Here is a 10,000-nt window from a genome sequence, read left to right as displayed (position 1 = left end):
GACGCCTTCATCATGCCTCAAGTTGTACAAAAGAGGGAGTGTGTTGTGCTTACACTTAAGCAGCTGATCAGATCAGCTGCTGATTAAGATCAGCTGATCTCTGTTATGGTAAGATGCGTGAGTGTGTAAGATGCTGGTCATTGTGGACATAATTTCACTTCTATTCAAGTATCCGGCAATATTCAAGTATCTGACATGTCGGCGGTCCCGTTGATGCCAGATAAGAGGGATTTTACTGTATATATATTGATAACAAGAGAAAAATGAAAAATGTATTGCTCTCTCTCTCTCTCTCTCTCTCTCTCTCTCTCTTACAGCTACTAAAATAACAAAATTATTTCTACTCTCTCTCTCTTTCACACACACACACATTACAGGCTCTCTCTCTCTCTCTCTCTCTCTCTCTCTATCTCTCTCTCTCACTCACCAGGCCCCAGGAGGTGAGAGCAAGAGAGTGCTGGTCTCCGGCTGCCACCTGAACGATGCTGTAGTTCTGTAGCTCATCAATTAATTCTGCAGGTGAGAGAACAGGTGGTGAGGAGGAGAAAGTGCTATTGGAGTGTTGTGTGGTTATGGTGGTGTGGTGGTAGTAGTAGTAGTAGTAGTAGTAGTAGTAGTAGTAGTAGTAGTAGTAGTAGTAGTAGTAGTAGTAGTAGTAGGTTCATTACATTCCAAGCACAGTACATAAATAAATAAATAAATAAATAAGTAAATAAATATGATCAAAAAATAAGAAAACAACAACAACAACAACAACAACAACCACATAAAAACTGATGACCGCAACCAATCACCATGACCTCTAGTACAAGGGTCACACAGGGCCACCACACTGCGACCTGACACAAACATAAACAAGACACCTTTTATGCATGAAGGACAAGTGACCTATGACCCAACAGTGACCCACAGTGACCCACATTGACCCAACAGTGACCCACATTGACCCACATTGACCCACAGTGACCCAACAGTGACCCAACAGTGTCTTCACCTAGAACTGTGGAGTGTACAAGTGCCCAGCTGACACGTGGAGGTGCAGGTGTCAAGGCTAGGTCACATTAGGTCACCTGAACAGAGAGTGTAAGGGGGTGGCCTGGTGAAGGGAGGGGGGCCAGGTCAACCCTTAAATTGTGTGTAATAATGAAAATAATGATACCAGTGACCTCTCTCTCTCTCTCTCTCTCTCTCTCTCTCTCTCTCTCTCTTACGTTAGGTTAGGTGTTTACTTGGCACTTTGGCCTGTACCGAGGTTCCCACACCGCCAAGTAAGATTAGTAGGTGACTGAGAAGAATGCATGGTATTATTTTGGCGTGTACCGAGGTTCCCACACTGCCAAGGGCGGCGAGGGGAGCGTGGGGGGGGGAGCACAGGGGCACATCCAAGGCTGCGTCACAAAATTTAGTGATTCTTTAAAGTGTAAATAAAAATATTCTCTTAAAACTACATTTATCTGGTAACTATGCACACACACACACACACACACACACACACACACACACACACACACACACGCACTCACACATACACACACACGCACTCACACATACACACACACGCACACACACACATTTAACTATGGAGAGGCGTCACTGGCTGCACAGGGAAGCAATTTAAGTGGTCTGAAATATCTTACTGGCGTTGTGTGGCGCCATCAACAAAGCAACACCATTTCTCAAGTAAATAAGTATTATATCTAACTCAACACCATCTCAGGCACTCACCTTCCTGTATCTGGTGGTGTGTGCGTGTGTCTGTAGGTGTGGAGGAGCCCTTGAAAGCCAGCACCTTGTACACCTGGTTAAACATAAGATGCCTGGCCTGTAGATCCACGTTTTTGGCGCGACTCTGTGGGCCGTCTCACTTCCCAGGGACAGTTTTTTTGTTTTTTACTAATTACACTGGTTTTTATATATATATTTATCGGTTTTCTAGGTTATGATGATTAATAAAGGTTATATTATTCGTTTTGCATAGGGTTTATCTTATACTAGTATTTTAAGATACCACAAGTTATAAAATCCCACATCTCTAATCTTTGCCTTTTTTTTCTTATTTACGCCACTTTTCCTTAATATTTTCCGGTATAAGATAGTCTAAAATACTTAAAAGACTCCGTACTAGTTGTTTCTTTATCAAAAGTAACCTCAATTAGTGAATTATAACGCGACCGTCCCTGTCTCAACACTGTACCATTATACAATGTTGACATCCTGACGATTCTGTAAGGAAAATGCAAGAAATTTAATCCTCTTCCTCTTCCTCGTCTTCCTCACCCTCATCCTCCTCTCTTCCCCTTCCTCCTCTGGCAGAAAAGGGATAAGAGGAGGAAGTAAACGAAAATAAAGAAAGGAATAAGGAAATACTGAATAAAGAAAGAAATAACGAATAATATGATTTAAAACTTTGTCCCTGTTATTTTCCTTCATTTAAATCCTACTCCTCCTCTTCTTCCTCCTCTTCTTCCTCATAATCTTCCTTTCTTCTTCCTTCTCAACATTACTCACCATTTTGTGGTTGTAAATGAAAGATTTATATATCATCTTACGTACATTTTCAACACACACACACACACACACACACACACTGCATCACCATCTGTACAACGAAATTCAAGGCAACAAACACACACACACACACACACACACACACACACACACACACACACACACTGTATAAGCATATGTACAACGAAAGACAAGGCAACACACACACACACACACACACACACACACACACATACACTGTATAAACATCTGTACAACGAAAGACAAGGCAACACACACACACACACACACACACACACACACACACACACACACTGCATAAGCATCTGTACAACGAAAGACAAGGCAACACACACACACACACACACACACACACACACACACACACACACATACACACCAGAAACACCTAGAAACACAATTTTACTCCCAAAAACACCTAGAAACCCAAAAAACACTTAAAAAACACTTAATTTCCTTTCAAAACACCCAAAAAACACTCATTTCTAGCCAAAAAACACTTAAATAACACTTAATTTCCTTTCAAAACACCCCAAAAGCACTCATTTCTTGCACAAAAACAGCGAATAACACTTAATTTCCTTTCAAAACACCCAAAAAAACACATTTCTAGCCAAAAAACACTTAAATAACACTTAATTTCCTTTCAAAACACCCAAAAAAACACATTTCTAGCCAAAACACTTAAAAACACTTAATTTCCTTTCAAAACACCCAAAAAAACATATTTCTAGCCAAAAACACTTAAATAATACTTAATTTCCTTTCAAAACACCCCAGAAGAGACACACACCTACCCAAGGACAGCGAAAAAACAATTTCTACCCAAACAAACTTGAAAAACACCAAAATCTAAAAAAAAACACAAAAAAATAAAAAAATATAAAAAAAACATCCCCTGCCTTTTTAAAACACCACAGAAACGGTGAATTCACTTAAAAAAAACACTGAAAGCACGACTATTCCCTTTCAAAACACCAAAAACTCTCACTTCTATTCCAAAATGCCTAGAAAAAAAAATTGCGTATTTAACTCAAAACACTTCATCTTATATTACAAGGCTGCCACATCACCACCACCACCACCACTACTACTACTACTACTGCTACTACTACTATTTTTTGCTTACCTTTAAAACGCTGGAAATTCAGTGAAAATCTTTTCTTAATATTTCTTCTTTTCCTTCTCCTCTTCCTCCTTCCCTTCCCTCTTCTTCCTCCTCCTTCTTCATTTCTCCTTCTTTCCTCCTCTTTCTATTCTTCTCTATGCATGAAAACAGCTGGAAAATATAGGAAATAACACTAAATACTGATGGAAGGGCACTGGGAGGAGGGAAGGTCCAGGGTCTCGGTCCCCGGATGAAGGCGGCTGATGACGTCACGTCCGCCATATTTACGTTACGCAAATGATTTTGAAAATGACCCCTCGCAAAAATGGAGCTAGGCCGGAATGCTTTACATATTATGAAAGGGCATAATTTTAAATTAATTCTGGACATATAAAAATATTCCAAGCTTCAGTAATAATAAAGCTATATTTAAATAACTATATGAAAAAGTGTTCGAACAAACACGATAAAAAAATACATTCCAAAGTCCACAAATCTCATTTCTCACGAACACAATACACTTTAAAAAATCGAAACTATTTTTACAAACAATCAGAAGTTAACCGGAAGCTGAAATAAATAAATAAATAATTTATAAATGTCGACTTTTTGAGTGTTCAACGGGTCTAAAACCCCTCTAAAAGTCCACGTATTTCACTCAAAAGCATCATAACATATTTAAAAGACAATAAACGATTTTTTGAGCACATAAAATCTTGCCTAGCGGCTGAAATAAAAAATCATGTTTGGCGGTATGAAAAATTTAACGGCAAACAGCAACAATTATTTACGCTGAAACAACCTCATAATCGACATGTTTCCCTTAACACTCGCACGCAAAACACTCAAAACACCACCAAATATTTTTACAAACCATAAAATCTTAGTTAAAAAGCCTAAATATATAAGTTAAGAAAATAGAAGGAATATTGGAACCTGGGGTAGACTCTGGCAATCCATCATGGCGGCCGCGGGAGGGCTGGGAGGGGGCTCAGATAAAAACAAGGTTGGCTATCTCTCTTTCCTTATTATTTGTGGTTGTTATGAAGGTTATTTCTCTGTTTTCTGGATTAATTTCAGCTGTGTGTATGCGTGTGTGTGTATATATGTGTGTGTGTGTGTGTGTGTGTGTGTGTGTATATCTATGTGTGTGTGTGTGTGTGTGTGTGTGTGTGTCCGCCTCTATTCCATGATAAATAGCATTATATTCTCTCTTCTCTTCTCCCCTTTTGCTATTAAGTATCAAGTATTTTCCAGGTATTTCCAGTGTTTTCCAGGTAGTGTCGTAGGTTGAAGCCAGACCTCTGCTACCTGTCACTACTAAACTCACCTTAATTGACCTCCTGTGCCTCTGTGGTCCCGTTCCCTGGTGTTTAAATGAAAAGAGACACACACACATCCGCACTGCACGGTGTTTCCCAGGTACACTGAGGAAGACAATAAAAAATAATAAATAAATAAAAAAAAATCCCAAAACGCCTGGAGCAGTCTGCCTCCCTCCCTCGGTGAAGGAGGTGGAAACAAGCGGACCCTCACCATGGGGTACAACCGGATACTTTAATTATATGGCAGGAAATGCGAGGGTACATTGACTTTATAAGCGAATAGAAATGAAAATATGTCACTTGAAGCACTGTGAGGTGTTAAGAGAGAGAGAGAGAGAGGGAGTCGGTTCCCCGCGCCAAATAGCCTATCACTTATAATTAAACCTTTAAATTGACGGAAACTCGAATAAAAGCATAGAAAACGAGAGGACTGAGTTTATAAGCGAACCTTAAAATTAATTAGAAGTTATGAAAGACACAGTAGACTGTTTATAATGATACTGAAGACTGAAAGAGTGAAAGGGTTAGCCTATCACTCACAATTTAACCATAAATTAATGAAAACTCCAGTAAAATCATAGAAAACGAGTTAACCAATATCTTCACTCTTTCACCACTATTCTGTCCACCTCCGCAATGCAAGAGTCAACCAGTATATTCAGTCTTTCACCACTATTCTGTCCACCTCCCCAATGCAAGAGTCAAGCAGTATATTCAGTGTTTCACCACTATTCTGTCCACCTCCCCAATGCAAGAGTCAAGCAGTATATTCAGTCTTTCACCACTATTCTGTCCACCTCCCCAATGCAAGAGTGAAGCAGTATATTCAGTGTTTCACCACTATTCTGTCCACCTCCCTAATCAGTGTGTATCTGGCTGTGGTACATAAGCATATACAAAGGAATATTTCAAAGATAAGGGTGTGATTGGCTAACCTAACACACACACAACAATTGGTTCTACTTCAAATTGATTTACTAACAATGTGTCTGTGATATATATGCACTGCCAAGAGCTTGTATATAGACTATGCTAACCTAACCTAACACACATATAATAAAATAAACAAATGTCATAGGATACATTTTTTATTTACAGATAAAGTATATTTACAACACCACACAATGAAAAACATGAATACGATGGCTCAATCTATATTTACGTGGACTCTTGCAACCAAAACACCATGATATTCTGCATCACATGATAATAATAATAATAATAATAATAATAATAATAATAATAATAAGGTTAGCATGAGGAATGACTGATTATAATTCAACCAGCATTGGCAGATTTTATGATGAAATGTTGTTACAAGGTATTATAGGCCTTTACCATCACCAGTTCATTAATATAGGCTGTTTTTGAGGAGGCAGAGGCCAAGAGAAGGAGAGAGAGAAAGGTGTTAGGCAAGAAAGAAAACAATAATCTCATTTCACCTCACCTCTATCTCTCTATACCTCTCTAACTTGTCTACATTTCTCATTATAAATATTGTTGAAAGTTTAAGCTGGGAGAGAGACAGGAATAATGTCACTTCATCTCACCTCTCTCTCTCTCTCTCTCTCTCTCTCTCTCTCTCTCTCTCTCTCTCTCTCTCTCTCTCTCTCTCTCTCTCTCTTCACCTCCCTAACTTGTCTAAATGTTGATATTTTTAGAGGTTCAGGGGAGACAAAAGGTGATATGAGATGTTATGACAGAAAATACATAGGAATATTCTCACTTCATCTCACCTCTCTCTCTCTCTCTCTCTTTTCACCTCCCTAACTTGTGTCACATGGGGAACTACGTACTAGATGACAAAGAAGAGGAAGAAGTTAGTCAGTTTGTGGGAGTTTTGGGGATGAGTTAAGTTAATCCCATTACGTCACACTGATGGAATGCCCTTAGGGAAACGTACGTGTGTGTGTGTGTGTGTGTGTGTGTGTGTGTGTGGAAAGATATAATTGTTTATGTACAGTCTCTCTCTCTCTCTCTCTCTCTCTCTCTCTCTCTCTCTCTCTCTCTCTCTCTCTCTCTCTCTCTCTCTCTCTCTCATTGTACGAAGCATATCACCAACTGCACGTTTATGAAGCTCTACGAGAAATTATACACATTTTCCAGGGTGGTTTCAAGACTCCATCAACAAATTTAAGGGAGAATCTTTACGCATTTTCAAGGGTGCTTTCAAGATTCCAGAGGTAGATTATCTGTAAGACTGGAAATATTGCGTCACGTCTCAGCAACCTTTAAAAGCAACTACAGTAATCCAGGAGAGAGAGAGAGAGAGAGAGAGAGAGAGAGAGAGAGAGAGAGAGAAAATTGTGTTGAATCTTATTTTCGCCCACCATGGTTGCCTGAGCGGAGAAAAAGTTACTGAATTTTACGCTATTTCTCACTTATTTGTTGAGCTTTTGCATTCTCCTTCCAGGTGGACGTAAAGAAAGAGTTGACGTATCCATACATGCCTTCAGAATTATCATAGTAAACAAAATCATCAAGAAATGTGTATTAATGTGTGCGGTGATGTTCAGGGCGATCGTGAGGGTAGCTAGATGGAAGGAAGGGAAAGGCTGTATATATTTCTACTTGTAATAAAGTTAATAGTGAATATTTTTCACTGAATTTAATAGTGTAGACGCGTCAGTTATTCCCCTGTGTACACTATTAAAAGAAACGTGAAAATCTATCAGGTTACTTTAAAAATTGAGAAGGCACGTCTAGGGTAGCCTAGCCTAGCCTAGCCGACATGATCCAGTGGCAAGATTTATAATATGCTTGATCAACTGAAATTAATAATATTCCTGATACTTTCTCCAGTCTCACATCAGGCAATGGTGCTCATGATTCATCTACAAGCGGTATATCATTCAAAGAAAATCCACAAATACGAGTTTCAGCCAAGATTTGAAACTCCAAGGGACATCGTCATCTGTACAGGGTAACGCAAAATTTGTTGTAATCACTTTAATACAGTAATATTCACGTATATAACCACTGCTCGCGACCACTTAACATTGCTAAATCAATATATCCTTCTCTCCACTAATTATTATTCAATCTGCAAGCAAAACCTCTTAAAATAATAATAATAATAAAAAAATTCAATGTTATGGTGCGTGTAAGCTTTTTGCCTTGCCCTGTAACAAAAACAGCTGATTTCTTGTAAACACCGACTGAAATGAGAGAGAGAGAGAGAGAGAGAGAGAGAGAGAGAGAGAGAGAGAGAGAGAGTAATTAGCAAACTTCTGTAATTAAGAGATATTAATTTGACCTTTTAAACTGAATTATTACGTCTTCAGTCTGTCTGTTATTGACGCTACAGTTCACCCTCGTCAATTAATCGTAATTTTAAATGTATCTTGTCACGTCAAGTTGATCTCATAAGTTCAGCTTGACCTAACCTAACCTAACCAAACGTAAACAGTTAGGCTATTTTTTTTTTTTTTTTTTCTTTCCTTATTTTTTTCTCTCGTTTCTCTCTCTCTCTCTCTCTCTCTCTCTCTCTCTCTCTCTCTCTCTCTCTCTCTCTCTCTCTCTCTCTTATTATTGTTATCATCATTATTCTTGTTTTTTTCTTTTTATTTATTTTTCATTCTCTCTCTCTCTCTCTCTCTCTCTCTCTCTCTCTCTCTCTCTCTCTCTCTCTCTCTCTCTCTCTCTCTTTCTACGCATTTTGCCTGTCTGTCCTCGTGTGTGTGTGTGTGTGTGTGTGTGTGTGTGTGTATCTCATTTATTGGTTCATTCATTATTTCATCTTTCATTGTATTATCTCTCTCTCTCTCTCTCTCTCTCTCTCTCTCTCTCTCTCTCTCTCTCTCTCTCTCTCTCTTCCTTCCTCATTTCACGAAGCATATCACCATGTAACTAACAGAGAGAGAGAGAGAGAGAGAGAGAGTCTGATTAAAAACAAAACATGAATTACGGAAATAAAATAAAAAGAAAATAAAGGAAATAAAAAAAGAAGAGGAAAAGATTGATGTGATTTATATAATATTGAAAAAAAGAGAAAAACCGCCCAGAGAGACCGTACCAAGATAGTCGACATGGGCAAAGTGTTCGGACGATTCGCTATGACTGTGGCCTCGTCTCGCTTTGTTTCATGACAGCTCAAATTTATATATTCTTATCCTTACTAGGGAGAACACCAACTAAAGGATAATATCAAAGCTTGTCTTTTTTTTTATTAGAAGTATATTCAGTGTTCATATTAATGCAAGAATTTTATATAAAGACGAAGTCAAAGCCAAACATGATATACCATTGTCGAAATAATGCATATTATCTCATAAAACCGTAACTAACTTTTATAAACCATTCAAAACGCTTAATAAAATATAAAAAAATAAAAAGAATTACAAAATAAATGACAGGAAGCTCTGAAACATTGAAAAAAAAAAGATAGGTAACTAAAAAGATTAATAGGCAACTATCACTCAGTCAGGCAGTATCGGTCTGTGAACGGGCGGAGACGGACGTTGCCAGAATATCTCCCTGTTAAGTCCGTGTTTCTTTTTTTCTCTTTTTTTCTGTGTTTGCGTGTGTGTGTGCCCACGTCAATGAACTGACCATTAGGATAACCACAAAGCATAGTTCCCCCGGTGCTATGAAGGCGTGGACTCCCATTTGAATCGTGAAAAGTGAAAAATAATGTGGCCTTTGACTCGCGACTGGAAGAGGTAAGGTCCTTTTTTCTGCATTTTATTTATTTATTCATTTATTTTAGGAAATTAACGATGAAGGGTGACGAAAACTAGAAAGAAAGTGTGTGTGTGTGTGTGTGTGTGTGTGTGTGTGTGTGTGTGTGTGTGTGTGTGTGTTTGTGTGTTTGAGGAATTGTTAACTGAACGTCCTTAAGGATATATATATATATATATTGAGAACTTTGCATTGTGGTCTTACCTCTGATGCCACGTCACCTTATTAATCAGTAATACTAATAATATACACACACAAACACACACTCTCTCTCTCTCTCTCTCTCTCTCTCTCTCGTTGTTGTTGTGGTAGTAATAGTAGTAGTAGTAGTAGTAGTAATTGTTCGGTTAGTTTAATA

At 38.4% G+C, this 10,000-nt stretch overlaps 3 protein-coding genes across 18 annotated transcripts in view; 1 reads left to right on the top strand and 2 right to left on the bottom strand.

Moving 5' to 3' along the window:
* The window catches only part of LOC135112206 (probable E3 ubiquitin-protein ligase HERC4), a 9,658-nt gene extending 5,716 nt beyond the window's left edge, over window positions 1-3,942 (bottom strand). The window contains exons 1-3 of the mRNA XM_064026410.1: window positions 3,659-3,942; window positions 1,726-1,864; window positions 428-513 (exon numbers count right to left, since the gene is read on the bottom strand). The gene's annotated coding sequence lies outside the window, so the exon portion shown is untranslated. The remainder of the gene's footprint in view (window positions 1-427; window positions 514-1,725; window positions 1,865-3,658) is intronic.
* LOC135112207 (uncharacterized) overlaps window positions 1-10,000 on the bottom strand; it is an 83,385-nt gene that overhangs the window by 61,067 nt on the left and 12,318 nt on the right. The window lies entirely within an intron of this gene.
* Window positions 9,409-10,000, top strand: part of LOC135112202 (valine--tRNA ligase, mitochondrial-like) — a 42,859-nt gene continuing 42,267 nt past the window's right edge. For 7 of the 15 annotated variants that reach the window (XM_064026361.1, XM_064026363.1, XM_064026362.1 and 4 more), the window contains exon 1: window positions 9,410-9,623. The gene's annotated coding sequence lies outside the window, so the exon portion shown is untranslated. Of the gene's footprint in view, window positions 9,624-10,000 lie in introns of all 15 variants that reach the window. The other 8 variants (XM_064026358.1, XM_064026357.1, XM_064026356.1 and 5 more) reach the window with 3 other exon arrangements.

Source organism: Scylla paramamosain, chromosome 23 (assembly GCF_035594125.1).
Source record: "Scylla paramamosain isolate STU-SP2022 chromosome 23, ASM3559412v1, whole genome shotgun sequence".
In the NCBI taxonomy this organism is placed as follows: Eukaryota; Metazoa; Arthropoda; class Malacostraca; order Decapoda; family Portunidae; genus Scylla; species Scylla paramamosain.
This window is presented reverse-complemented; position numbering and strand designations above follow the sequence as displayed.